Genomic DNA, 14,098 nt, shown 5'->3' on the forward strand with positions numbered 1-14,098 from the left:
TACGTTGCTGTTTGATCGCCCAAGCAATTTTCACTCCAACTGTGTAGCCGCCCGACGAATTTATAGTTCACGTTGCCTCATGAATGCTATTGTGAATAAAGTGTTCATATCAGCACCGCCCATGCTATCATCTCAGTTTTACATTGCTTGCAAAGTTATGCATTTACATACGTAACTTGCATTCTAATTCATTCATTTGTAATGCCAGTGTGTCAAAAGCAGCCATACATAATGTATGTATCTAACAGCTAGCCCTGGCGAAGAGAAAGTAAAGGTGGTTTTACTTTGGTTTGTGAGGGAGAGTTCCCGCGGGGACGAGGAGGTCGTGTGGAGCATCGGTCACGGAAATGACGCTCCTCGCCGCAGTAGAGGCAGAGTCCTTCACGCATGCGACGAGCCCTCTCCTGTGGAGTGAGTGGAGACCAGCCCAGCTGCATAGCCTCGGGGTTGTCACGATGTCTTTCTCCTGAGAACCGAGACGACGGGTTGGAGGGAGTGGACGGCTGTGCACCTACTAACATGGGACTGTGAGTAGTGAGCAGTTTATCCACGTTAACTGCTGCTTGTATGAACTCGGAAAGTATTTGTTCTTCTCCACGACAGGCTAGCTCAACCTGCAGATCCGTTCTCAGACCGTGGCGGAATACAGTCTTCAGGGCGGTCTCACTCCAGCCGCTACCAGCAGCCAGCGTGCGGAACTCTCGGGCGTAATCCGCCGCGCTGCATCTCCTCTGCATCTCCTCTGTTTGATCTCACACAACTGGGTGCCGACATCGCACCCAGCAGCCGGGTGGTCGAAGACGGATCGGAGTAGCTCCGAGAAGCTGCGTTCGGAATCAGGGAGGGATCTCCACTGCTCCAAAGGGCAGTAGCCCAAACACCTGCTTCTCCGGTCAGTTAGGATAGCATACAGTCCACCTTTTGTAGATCCGTCTGGAACTGGACCGGGTGGTATGTAAAGTACATTGAGCATTGCATTAGTAAGTTTTGGCAACGCTCCGGAGAGCCATCATACCAATCCGGCACGGCCACCGGGATGTTAGCGGCGAGCACAGTAGCAGTCACGGGAACAGGCGTCTCAGGGCTGGGACTTCGGACGCTCTGCTGCATGGTATCGGAAAGGGCACAGAGCGCATCCTCTTGCTTGCAGGCTGTCTCGGTGAGTTGTCGAATGTGCTCCGTCATAGCCGCGATAGTGGCTTCTTGGTGAGCCAGGTGAGCCTGGGTTTCCACAGGATCCATGTTGAAGGCGAAGTATTCTGTAACGAATAGAGCACGCAGAGAGAGATCCTGATGCGGAAATGATTTGTTTTTATTGATGCAATGCTGTACAGTGAGCCGCACAGACAATGCAGCGGTGTTATGCTGGTGTAGGGCTGCAGCGGAGTAGTGGTGGTCAGGATGGTCCAGGGTCGTGAGGCGAGAGCAGAGTCCGAGAAGGTACCAGGGATCAGGCGGGAGACGTGGTCTGGGGAACAAGCAGAGTTCGGTGCACAGAGAGACAGTCAGGAATAAAGGCTTGGTACGCGACAACATGGAGGCAATACTTTGCAACCAGGAAGTGTGGTTCTGGTGCTTAAGTACGTATGGAATGTGGGCGTGGTGGTGTAACAGGTGAACTTGATTATGTCATCGGCTATTCCTGACAGTTGTAGGTAAGTAAGTGAAATGTGTGGTGACATGGATTTTCATCCACTTGTAGGTGGCTACAGTCATCTTTCTCTGACAGACATTATTTGAACTATAATTCCAAAACATATCAAGTCTACCTCCTTTGTACTAATTTTGGATTTTTTTCTCACTGCAAAAGGTGACATGATTATTGGTCAAAATAGTTAAAGTTCAGATTTCTCTGAAAGGGTCTTTTCTTCTCCATCTGAGTCAATGGATCAACATAGCACACACTATCACCCATCCCCCCGTCTACCTAGAAATGGCTGCATGACAAAGGATGGCCTCATGGGATGCAAAATACCTCAGCACTGACTTTGGCAGGCTCAGGTAGAAATGTAGTAATGTTAGTAATGTTTTTTTTTTTTCTAAAAAAGATAAGTGGGTTTAAAATAACAATTTTTGAAAAAAATTACCAAATTAATTGTGTTGATCCACATCAAACAAGGTCATGCAAAAGTCTGTAAGCTGGTCCTGAGTGTGTCTGCCCATCCCCCAGCTGCATTGTTGTGCAGGGGACATGCATAAGGTGAGAGAGGCAGTCACGGCTGAGAGCAGAAGCTACAGAGGACATGATGTAAGTTTAGAAAAATACAATAAAGTTGAAATGTTATCACCAGAGCACTCACATACAATTATCCACTCAGTCTGCCACTCCCTCATTTGGGGAGAAAGCTACACTATTGTGGCTATTCCCCACTTTAGACAATTTAGACAATTTTTAATCATGGAGGGGTCTGAAATTTTCATCTTAGGTGCATGTCCTCACTGTATTTGAATATTTTATTGTCTGAGTGAAAGAGAAAAAAAATGGGGTCACTAAAGTGGGAATAGCCACAATACTGTAGCTTTCTCCCTAAATGAGGGACTGGCAGACTGGTTAGATAGTTGTATGTGAATGCTCTGTTGACACCACTCATGAACAATTGTGCAAGTGTGAGATGTGTCGACTGCTACAGATACACGTGTGGCAAATGTACCAGGGAGATACACTGGCAGTGCCAGGCATGTTCTGACAGACTGCTTAGTGACTGCTGAAGTGCTAGTCACACAAGAAGGACATGCCACTCACACACACATATACACACACACACACACACACACACACACAGCCCTGCACTGCAGCCTATTGTAAATATGTGTGGAATTGTTTTATTCCTTGTATTTTTTGTATAATTTTTATGGCAATAATAAAAAGCATGGAACATAAAAAAGCATGGAAACATAACAGTTGTTCTTTTATATGTTTCTCATGCTGAAATTTCAGTCCTCCTGACTTAGACACAAATGCTTCTGGTCATTACTCACAGTTGTACCTGGCTGTAAAATTTCTAATTCTCTATTTAAAATATTAAAAAATAATTTATTGTTTGTGCTTTGTTGCTCAGATAAAACTAAACTAAATACAATATATATAACCTTTATATTATAAAATACAATACAATGAATAGAACTAACTAGAAACTAAATTGCCAAACTCAATGGAAAACAACAATTAGTTGTGAGCTTAGGCATGCCCCCTCCTGTGGTGCGCCAATAATGGCCTTATTTACAAAACAAAAGTGCCTGCTCGCAGCTGATAATAGGGTGTTAGCTAAAATCCTTCAGCTCTCTGGGTTCCAATGGTAGAAGTGTTGAAAGACCCTTCTCTGGGCTTTCTAGTGTTAAAGAGACAGTACACATATTTCTGGCCGTTACATGCTTTGTGCTCTGCGTGATGTCTGCGCTTGCAAACTAGCCGCATATGTATTGCTGTTTCTCTTATTTCATCTCCTTATTTATTTTAAATTATATTTAGAATTCTTGAACCATTTAAAAGGTTTCTTGCAGTTAATTTTTTTCATGTTTGACCAAAGTTGTGAACCTATTGTTTTTGTAAGTTTTCAACACATCCCTAGTCAATATGGGGGGGAAGGGGGGTGTAGGGGGGGCGCAAAAATATTCTCATCTACTAAAGGGGGGCACGGCAGAAAAAGTTTGGGAACCACTACATTATATCATCGTTGTGTGTTAAAGTAATGTGAGTCGTTATGCCTCGCTGGTCTCGCACCGTCTGCGTTGGCGCAGTTAGACTGCGAGCTAGTTCCGTCAATAAATCAGCCTCTCTCCAGCAATTGTGTCCGTCTCCTGATTCACAATCATTACAGAATGTCTTGAACATATAACAATCGAAACATGTAACGTCTACTCCGCCCCAACGTATGTGAGGTCTTCATGTTTCCCTTAGTTTAGTTTTTTAGTTGAATCTCCATAGCGTTCCCCTGATCTCACTGCCCATTATTAGTCCGGATCAGCTGTTTATGTTTAACTCCTTGATGTGTTTGGTTTATATTCCTGTGTGCCCAGTCTTTCCTTGTAAGTCAATTTGGTTCATTTACTGTTGCGGGTGTTTGGATGTTCTGTTCCCTGTGTTTATCAGATCTGCCCTTGGTTTTTCTCCTTGATTGTTGTATGTTCAGCGTTTGGTCTATTCTATTAGATCTGTTCCTAGTTGTTTTCTTCATCATCCTATGTTTGGTTTTTGTGCTCTTTATTGAGTCTTCTCGGTATTGTCTCCTGATCGTTCTTTAGTAAGTTTTGTTACATTCGCCAGGTCTGTTTTGCGTTAGTCCGGTTAATTGTATTTTCCATTTTGAATGCGTTTGTTTGTTTACTGTTTGTGTTATAACCCGTTTGTCTTTTGTGTATTCTCTGTTGTGTCCGAGAGGTGTTAATCTATTAGTCTGTGTGCTATTATTCACCCAAGGATTTTTATAATTGCATTAGCAGTGTTTAGTTGTCTGGAAATTAAATATGTGTATGTAAATGTAATGCCTTGCCGTTCAAGAGCGATTCGAGCTGATCTGGTTAGGAGACAGGAGGTAACTCCTGCTCCTTCCAATAAACCTGACTCTCAGCAGCATTTGTGTCCTTCTCCTAGTTCTCGTTCATTACACATTACTTGGTAGCAACTAATTCACTGAAAATACATACCACTTTGCATTTATACAGTATGAATTACACTGTATTGTGATTGCATTATGATTCTCCCCCTGGCTATATCTCCAATAGCCATGAGTTTCCCTCCTTTTATGCCCATAGCAGCCAAGGACACAGAGGTATTCTTTGCAGAAAGAGATGGTGCATTGTCATACATGAAGATGATTTTGTTTGCTCCGAAAGGCATGGTTCTTCTTTTTGTACCATGGCAGAAAGTGGTCAGTCAGAAACTATATACTTTGCCACGGTCATTTTCACACCTTCAGTGACCCTAAAAGGAGCTTACAAGATCTCCACCCATCATTCCGGCCCAAAACATGACTCTGCCACCTCCTTGCTGACGTCCCAGCCTTGTTGGGACCTGGTGTCCATCCACCAACCATCCACTACTCCATTCTTCTGAACCATCCAGGGTTGCATGACATTCATCCATAAACGAAACTGTTTGGAAATTAGTCTTCATGTATGTCTTGGCCCACTGCAACCGTTTCTGCTTGTGAGCACTGGTTAGGGGGCCCAATAGTAGGTTTACACACCACAAGCCTTTGAAGGATCCTACACCTTGAGGTTCACTGGTTAGGGGGCCCAATAGTAGGTTTACGCACTGGTTCAAATGAAGTTTATTGGTCACATGCATGGTCATGCTTTGTACAGCTCAGCAGTGAAATGCCTTGTAGACTGTCCATTCACATTGTAGGGAGAAAGAAATGGGGGGGGGGGTGCAGCATTATCAACAAAAATAGAATAGACTTTAAATTTGAAAAATATAATAGTGCAAAAATATACAACGTATGCCAGGCATACTCAACAAAATTTGTCCGCGGTCCAATTTTGGCAGATCCCTGTGACCCGAGGTCCGGTGCGGGCGGGGGTGGCGAACGTAAGTTGTTGAGCGAGGGGGGGGAGTGGCGAACGTAAGTTGTTGACCGGGTTTCCATCCAAACCTTTCGAAAAAATAATGCGCAATTTCCAAGTTTCGGCAGAAATAAATGCGAATTAAGCCTTGTTTCCATTCATTACAGTTATGCGAATAAACTTTAGATCACGTGAGAGGACGCCAAACAATAGTGGTTTTACGTCCATCTGGCAGTTACGCATTTTTGCACGTTGAGGTTTTGAAACATTTTTTTCTTTTTCTTTTCTATACATGGAGAAGTTAAATTCAATTTTTGCTCTCTCCAGAACTGTTTTTGTATGCATTTGTCATCTTTACATCGCGATCATGTACAGAACCACATGACTTGAGGCATGATACATCATCGTTTATGCGAAAAACCCTTTTCCATCCAGTTTTTCCGAATTTTGGTGATGCGATAGTCTAACTTTTCCACCTCCTCCTAGCGTAAAAATCTTTTTGCGATATTTGGAGCTTTTTTCGAATTTTGGTTTGGTTTGGTTTTGGTTTGGCTTTTTCCATCCAGCTTTTTTCATGCGCATTTTCAAAATGCGCAAAAACTCGGTGGATGGAAAACCCTCTATAGATCAGAGGTAAATAAACTAGATTTTTTTGCTGCGTGAGAAATCGGATGTGTGGCGTGAGAGCGTGTGAAGACGGTCAAATGCGTGTGTCTCACGCTCAATGCGTGAGGGTTGGCAACCCTGGGTTCTGTATCTGAACTCAGGTAAGAGAGCCTATCTCTGTCACCATCATAATATCCAGTTCTATCTCAGCATGGATTGTGATTTTGAAGACATCTACATCGAGAAAAAAATATATTGACAAAAGTGGAGCGAGTTTTCAGCTATGGGGGCATCATTCTACGGCCTCATCGTGCACAAATGACATGCAGACTTTTGGCCAGTTTGGTCTTTTGCAAATGCAATGCAGAATAGTTTACTGAAATGTAAACGTTGCAGATTCCGGTTAATTGTTCAGTTCTTATATTTGTTTGTCTTGTGTCACTCACACATGGACACACATGTTCTCTAAGAAACCAGATAAGAGAAGAGAGGGAAAAATGCCGTTATGGTTCTTTGTATTGTACTGTGAAAATATCAGCACTTTTTATCAGGGGTGGAAAATAACTAATTACATTTACTCACATTACTGTAATTGAGTACTTTTTATGGGTAATTTGAAATTTTAGGAGTAGTTTTTAAATATGTAATTTTTACTTTTACTCGAGTAAATTTTGACCCAAGTAGTTTTACTTCACTACATTTGAACGCCCTCACATTACTGAGTAAAAAAATATTTATGGTGAAAAATTAAATTTAAACCTCTGAGTCCCAGAACGGAAAGTCAATTGCATGGCCTTGCCTTGCGCATGCCCTTTCCATTGTCTCATAATCAGGTCGTAATCTGGTGCACTTTTTTCTAAAAGGATGAGATTGTTCCATCTTTAAATCTTCTATCTATCAGGTTCTGTGGGATTCTGTGGACATTTTATTGTGAAAAGTGGAATCCTGTGGGCACTGAATTTTGAATAGTTGGATCCTGTGAGCATTTTAAATAGTGGAATCCTGTGCGCATTTTGTTTTATTTTGAGATGTGGGATCCTGTGGTCATTTTATATTTTATTTTGAGTTGTGACAACCTGTGGGCATTTTATTGTGAATAGTGGGATCCGGTAGGCACTGTATTTTGAATAGTTGGATCCTGTGAGCACTTACTTTTAAATTGTGGGATCCTATGAGCATTTTTTTATTTTTGATGTGGGATCCTGTGGGCATTTTATTGTGAGTAGTGGAATCCTGTTGCATTTTAGTTTGATTTGTGGCATCTTGTGGGCACTTAATTTTGTGTGCATTTTGTTTTTTTTGAATAATTTGTCATTTAAATTACTTTATTCTTATCATAGTGTTGTCCGTTGGACAATAGGACTGAAAATTGTTTGCACTTTATGGTACAGGTTGTGACTGTCCTTGTGCTGTGAGGAAGTATGTTCCTGAGCCCAGCTGATCTTTTTGCAAGTGTGGATGTGCACTTAAATACACTTTGAAATCGATTAAAACAACTTGTGCTGAATTTGGTTCATGATTCATCCATGCATTAAATAACTGAAAGTAACTAAGTAACTTTTACTCAAATTACATTTTAAATGAAGTAATTTTGTACTTTTACTCGAGTAAATTTTGAGATGGGTAATTTTACTTTTACTCTGAGTAGATTTTAGGCAAAGTAAAGATACTTTTATTCAATTACAATTTTTCAGTACTCTTTCCACCTCTGCTTTTTATTTGAACATGGAGTTCTACTTCTGACTTTTTCACAGAATATTTATTTCTGGAAAATTGTAGTTTAAAGTATGAATATTTTTGCAGCTAAGTTTAAAAAATGGAACTGTGCAATAAAGAGGTGTAATTTTGTTCTCCATAGAAGAACTGAGATTACAACTCCTCAAACACACGCGCATGCGCACACAAGCACACACACATTTAATCTCTCCCCCCTTTTTTAAACACACACACACACACACACACACTAGATACCCAGTCTTCACTGTAAATATACTGATCCTTGTTGATGCTGTTTGTGTTTTAGAATAGTTGGTTTTAAATAAATGTATCATTTAATTTCACCAAATTGTTTGTGTTGATGTCATTCAAAAATGGTTGTTGCCAAAACAGTTAAATCCTTCAGATACCAAACCATTAATTACCTTTAGTTGATAACTAAAGTTGTGGTTCTGGTATAATTCGAATATGAGACTGATTCAAAATTAATGAGACTGATTAATAATAATTAAGGTAAAACACATATCTACTTTAAAGGATTAGTAGATGAAACCACTACACCAGTATAATGAACATATACACAATTTTCTGTATTCTGGTGGTTTTTACTTTACAACTTTGGACAGATCCTGAAGGTAGTACCACAAAGAGTGGAGATGGGTACAGTAAACAACAAACAATATCACTTTAGTTAAGTATTTGGCATATTAATGGGTCGTGAATGTCCAAATGATTTGTTCATTATTTTGTACCATGCTTCTTTGTACCACAACGTCTTGATACTTTTTTTCCAAAATAAACTTTTTATTTTCAGATCAACTACAACCTCTCAGTCTTCAGGCCAAGAAGTATGTAATATTCTTTCATAGATGCCCCATCACAGATAATTTATATAGTTTGTTGTAATACAAATTGCTTTCTGTACCACAGAATACTGCTAGAACACAAGAAATGGACCGTCCAGAGCAGCTCAATCTACACAGCTTCTATAAGTATGTTTAAATATATTTGTTCATTTTTAAATCAAATGTAGTTATTGCTAATTCATTTAATCTAGTTAATTGTACTCAAATATCAAGCACATTTGTTTTCCTCTTCACAGTGAGTATACCAGTATCTATGCACCAATTGTCATTGATAGCAGTTCGGAGTCTGAGGCAGTTGTGGAATCAGAAGACAGGTAACTGGTGTTGAACACTTTTAATGACTATTCATTGTAATTATATCTTTGAAGAAAAATACTTTACATATATACAGTACATGTACTAACAAGGAACTAACGTATGTGCACTACTGGCTTAATTTTTTACTATGTCAGATTGCATTCATTGTTTTTTAAATGATTCAAAATGTACATGAAATGTGTGATTTAACCATAATTTTAAAGTTTGGCATATTACTATTATGCAAAATACTATATAATTTGATGAAGCTTGGACAGGTTATAAGTTGGACCATCCAAAAAGGTGGGCTCCCTCCTGAGTCTTGGTCCTTGCAAGGTTACTTCCTTATTCCAACCAGGGAGTTTTTCTTTGCTGCTTTCACCATTAGTTTATGATTATGGTTCAGGACCAAACCGTGTGATATTCGTGACAATTAGTCTGTGGCAATTGCTATCCATGATCAGCCATTTTTTGCCCTTTCTTATTTTAGTGAAAGTGAGCCAATTAACCATTTGTGATTTTCACAAAGTGGAATTTGTCCTCCACATTTAATAATCTTACAAGAAGAATTACAATTTCTAATGGATTATTTAATCAAGCTTCATACTCAGCTCAGTAGGAATTGTTAATGTCATTGTTGTAAATAAGACTAATATAAACTTCAGTTTCTGAGAAGCTTTAAGAATAAAGCTTTAAACAGCTTTGGAGTACTTGAAAATTGCTTCATTATATACTTGAAATTACAATACATTTTCTCAAGAAGAGAAGTTCTAACTTCTTCATCTGGTATGTCTTCAATAGGAGCGTCAATGCATTTCACTTTACCAATGAGGTATTGGAAAAGATCTGGGGAAAGACACAGGTCCTGGACCACTATGGACACTGCAATCATTACTTCTACATGGAAGTATTCATCTTTTTCTGCAACTAAAGATGACAATATTTCAGCAATATGATACATTTATATTTTGTAACATGACTACTATGTGTATGTAATCGGCTAAATTTTACCTTGACTATTGAATTCAAGATATTTTGTAGAGCCTCTGTCTTCAAAGACTCTGCGTGTCCTCATGGAATCCATTAACAGTGTCAGAAATTCACGTTTAGGTCCCCCTGTGCCTATACCCTCTTCTGTCTGCCCAGTGTCATCAGAGAATTTTACCATCATGTCATGAGATGGATTATATGTGGATCTCTTAAACCCTTGAATGGCTCCATCCCACACATTTGTTCTGTTAATGTTGAATCTGCTGCATGATGTTGTATCTTTGTTTAGTGATAGATTTTACACCACATCAGAGGCTTGCTGTAAATTAATCAGACAGTCAAGGCATGAGTTCATGCATGTTTTCATATTAACATGAATTTTAAAAATGAACTAAGTAATTGGTTGACTTTTTTTTAAGTTCGATTCCCAGCTAGGCCATGACTGAAGTGCTGTTGTGCAAGGTACTTAACCCCAACAGCTCCCCAGCTGACAGGACTAGGGCTGCCCATGCACTGCTCTGGGCTAGTGTGTGCTCACAGCCCCCTAGTGTTCACTAGTAAGTGTGTGTGTGTGTGTGTGTGTGTGTGTGTGTGTGTGTGTGTGTGTGTGTGTGTGTGTGTTGTCACTACACAGATGCGTTAATGAAAGTATATTTTTAAAGTTCTGTTTTGACAATGAAATTTGAAAAATTTATAGCAACTATCATTTCTGTGCATGATCTTCATGAATTAGATATCCAGTGCTTCATCTGTGAGTGAGCTAAAGAGATGCATAGATAAACACTCCAGCCTGCTACAGACAGCAGGACGCTTCCACTTCATGAAGACACTGGAACACAAGGAGAGAGTCATCCATGATTACATTCAGTGATGTTTCATCTACAGCAACCATTTCTCCATTCAGAGGTATGTGTATTTTGAGTTATGTGTATATACAATGTGTGACATAGGTATGATACGTACAACTTTGATGTGCTTAGCTGAGTTTTCCTTGTGGTATGTACAGCGTTACAGTCAAGTTGGAAGTATTTTATTTTCTCTATATTCCGTTTATGCCAAGTACACACCTGTGTATAAGTAAGAGGTGTTTATTGTACAGTAACTTCAAAGCACTAAAAAACTTAAAAAACACTTTCAAAAGACACTTCAAAACATTTATCCAACATTCAGGTCTGGTTGTCAAAAGAATACTGATGAAATTAGTAAATACAAAACCATAGTGTCAATTGTCTATCTATAAACCAAATTATACTAACATAAGTAATCTTTTTTTCTAGATTTAAGGAGGGACTAGCAACACTTGATGTAATCAATGCCCTAGAACAGCATCCATCACTCTTCAAGCCTTTCATGTGTTATTCTGGGACCAAGCTGACTGCAGATGCTGTAGAAAACTCACTGGTGAAGCTCAGTGTTCCTGGAAGCACCAAGTGACTAGAGGAGACAAGAGTCCTTGGCTACTGGAGAGATTTCCTGCTATATGCAGAAGGTATTGAATATTAGACTGTTGCATATGAAAGGTCTCCAAAGAAATGGACAGAGATCCATAATTTTATTATTTGAGGAACTGTCTGGCAGTTTTGTTCCTTGCTTGGAGTGAATAGGTGACATGGTCTAAGGTGGAAATAACTTCCAGAGAACACTGCAAGACACCCACCATAAATGAGTGATTTTGAAGGTTGCCTTTCCCTTCAGGATGTGCTGATGTTTGGAACAGGGTTAAAGGAAATTCCACCTGCAGCAATACAGCCACAGCTAACATTTGATTGGAGCTCACGTTTTCCTTAGGCAAGTACCTGTGCAAATACCATCAAAATCCCAATCTCACAAAGCTATGAGGATTTTCAAGAAGCCATGAACTATGGAATGCAGAAGTCCCCTGGATTTTGTCTTCTGTAAAGGCAAACTCTAAGGAAAACCAAGGTTCACTTTAGGCTTTAATTGTTCACATTTTAAAAATATATCTTATTGTTCTCTGTATCTATACGTGAATACATGCCTCCATTTGTTTTGACTGTGTTCGACAATAGGATGCTTTTCATTTTTGAAAATTGTATATACAATTAATATTAAAGCGTCTGGTTTTTTATCTTTATTTTATGGAATTGAGAAATGTAGAGGTGTATATAAAATTTTATTTATTTTCATTTTTGATCATATTCATTAATCTTTTTTATGGAATTGCTAAATGCACTTGTAAATATGTTGATTTGTGTTGGAGAGAACTGCAAAACTAAGACTGCAGTGTGAGTGTTCCAGAACTTTGTATTCATCGAGTTATTTTTGCAGGACATCCAAAAAAGTGTATTGTAGCAAACACGTGTTCATAGCTGCCATTGAATAGATGACTCTCTTTTAAATCACTGAAAAGATCCATCCAAAATTGAGTCCTAGAGATAAAAATGATGAAATTCCATTAGATTTTGTACAATAGAATTGGAAATGTGTTCAGTTAACATCTTAAGCAAGACATTTATAACTCATCATGACATGGGCACATTGAGGTGAATATGTTATGAAAAAGATTGGACCCATATGTTTTTAATCCATGTCTAGCAAAAATATTTAAGTAATCGAGTGAATAAAATGTCATAAAAGAGCACCTACAAATAACATGATTAATTCGCACAGTTTTTTGTTATAATAATGCAAAGTTCAGGTGACACAATTAGCAGCAAACGTCAACAATGTCAAGTACAGTCTGTTGAACTGAATATTATACCATTTTGGCTTACCTGTGTTTTCTTATGTGTGACCACCAGCTTTCAATGCGTTGATTTGAAACTGAGGATCCATACATATGACTTTGAGCTCCTGCAAATTCATCCACATGGCTGGATCTTAATGTACAGTGAATGGCAGCCATGACTCCATTCTCTGTTCCACAATCTGTGTGGAGGCGCATTGGAAGTACTCCAAACTCTGATAAACACTACATAGAATTTTGAGCAATGATCATTGTTAGAGCTTCCACACTTGAGCCACATAACGTTCCTTGAAAAAACCATTGATACAGCCACTGATAGCCACACCATATGGAACAATTGGTGAGATCAATATCAACATTATTAATTAGTCATTAATTGAATCTAACTATTGTAAATTTTATACATCATTGGATTCAATTAATACACCAGGCAGTTATCGCAGCAGCATAACATTGCAAAATGTAATGCTACACTTTATACTATTTTACATGTCAAATGGACAAAGAACATGTTCTAATTTGGTATAAGCGTCACCTGTTAGTTCTTATTTGTACTTTTTAATTATAATCTTGGAAATAGGTTGAATATTCTATCACCAAAAATGTAAATTCTAATATAAATTTCAGATAAGACTGCTATGATATTTTTTTAATGTCAAAACAAAACATGCAATATTAATAAGTAGTATTCAGGAGAAAACCTACCAGTTTCTTGAAAGGTTCTTAAAACCTGAATATTTCCACCACAAGAAGCACAAAATGAGGCAATACAACTCAAAAGGATTCCACAAAATGGACAAAACATGACCTAGGTAGACAAAAATAAAAAAAAATAGGATTTTTATCAGGCTTTTAAATGTTGCGCTATGTACATCAAAGCAAAAATACACAAGTAAGAATGGAGAGCACGAATAAACTAGTTATTCATTCTGTGTCATATAGCTATAGCTTACCCGTGATGATATCGGAGTAATCACTTACTTTTCACATCGCTGCTTTTTAATAGTTCCCCCAGAAACATTTCCGTTTTGTTGTTGTGGCTGGTTTTGGAGCATTTCTGAATTTGCAGCGTACGCGTCGTCATTTTTATGCATTTGCTTTTCGTACTTGCAGCGCGTTTTGCTTTTGCAACGCGATGGGCTTTCATGGCCACCGTAGATTAGCGACAACTCTACCGACTTTTTGTGGTAAATACAAATGCGTCTTCAGTGTAATACAAAATAAATCACTATTTAACTCACACAGTCTCAGTCAGTCACTCAAAACATATTTAGGGTATTTTACTCATTTTTCTCTCCCACAACGTTATTCTTTTACATCTTATATTATGCAAATTAGGCGATGACTCCATTTTGTGACTTATAGGACAGCCAATCGCGATTTTCCTTACTGAGGAGTTGGCAACGCTGCT

General features: G+C 38.8%; 1 long non-coding RNA gene across 4 annotated transcripts; it reads right to left on the minus strand.

Annotated features, from left to right (window-relative positions):
- Nucleotides 1–9,012: 9,012 nt before the first annotated feature.
- LOC143510085 (uncharacterized) lies at nucleotides 9,013–14,095 on the minus strand. 4 transcript variants are annotated; one of them, XR_013129888.1, is made up of 6 exons: nucleotides 13,669–14,095; nucleotides 13,393–13,495; nucleotides 12,716–12,912; nucleotides 11,638–12,370; nucleotides 10,944–11,047; nucleotides 9,013–10,809 (listed from the first exon to the last, which is right to left on the minus strand). It is a non-coding gene; the product is annotated as an uncharacterized LOC143510085 (long non-coding RNA). The 4 variants fall into 4 exon arrangements; XR_013129887.1 differs by having other exon boundaries at nucleotides 11,380–12,370; XR_013129886.1 differs by having other exon boundaries at nucleotides 10,944–12,370.
- Between the last annotated feature and the right edge of the window lie 3 nt (nucleotides 14,096–14,098).

This window comes from Brachyhypopomus gauderio, chromosome 3 (genome assembly GCF_052324685.1).
Source record: "Brachyhypopomus gauderio isolate BG-103 chromosome 3, BGAUD_0.2, whole genome shotgun sequence".
Classification (NCBI taxonomy): domain Eukaryota; kingdom Metazoa; phylum Chordata; class Actinopteri; order Gymnotiformes; family Hypopomidae; genus Brachyhypopomus; species Brachyhypopomus gauderio.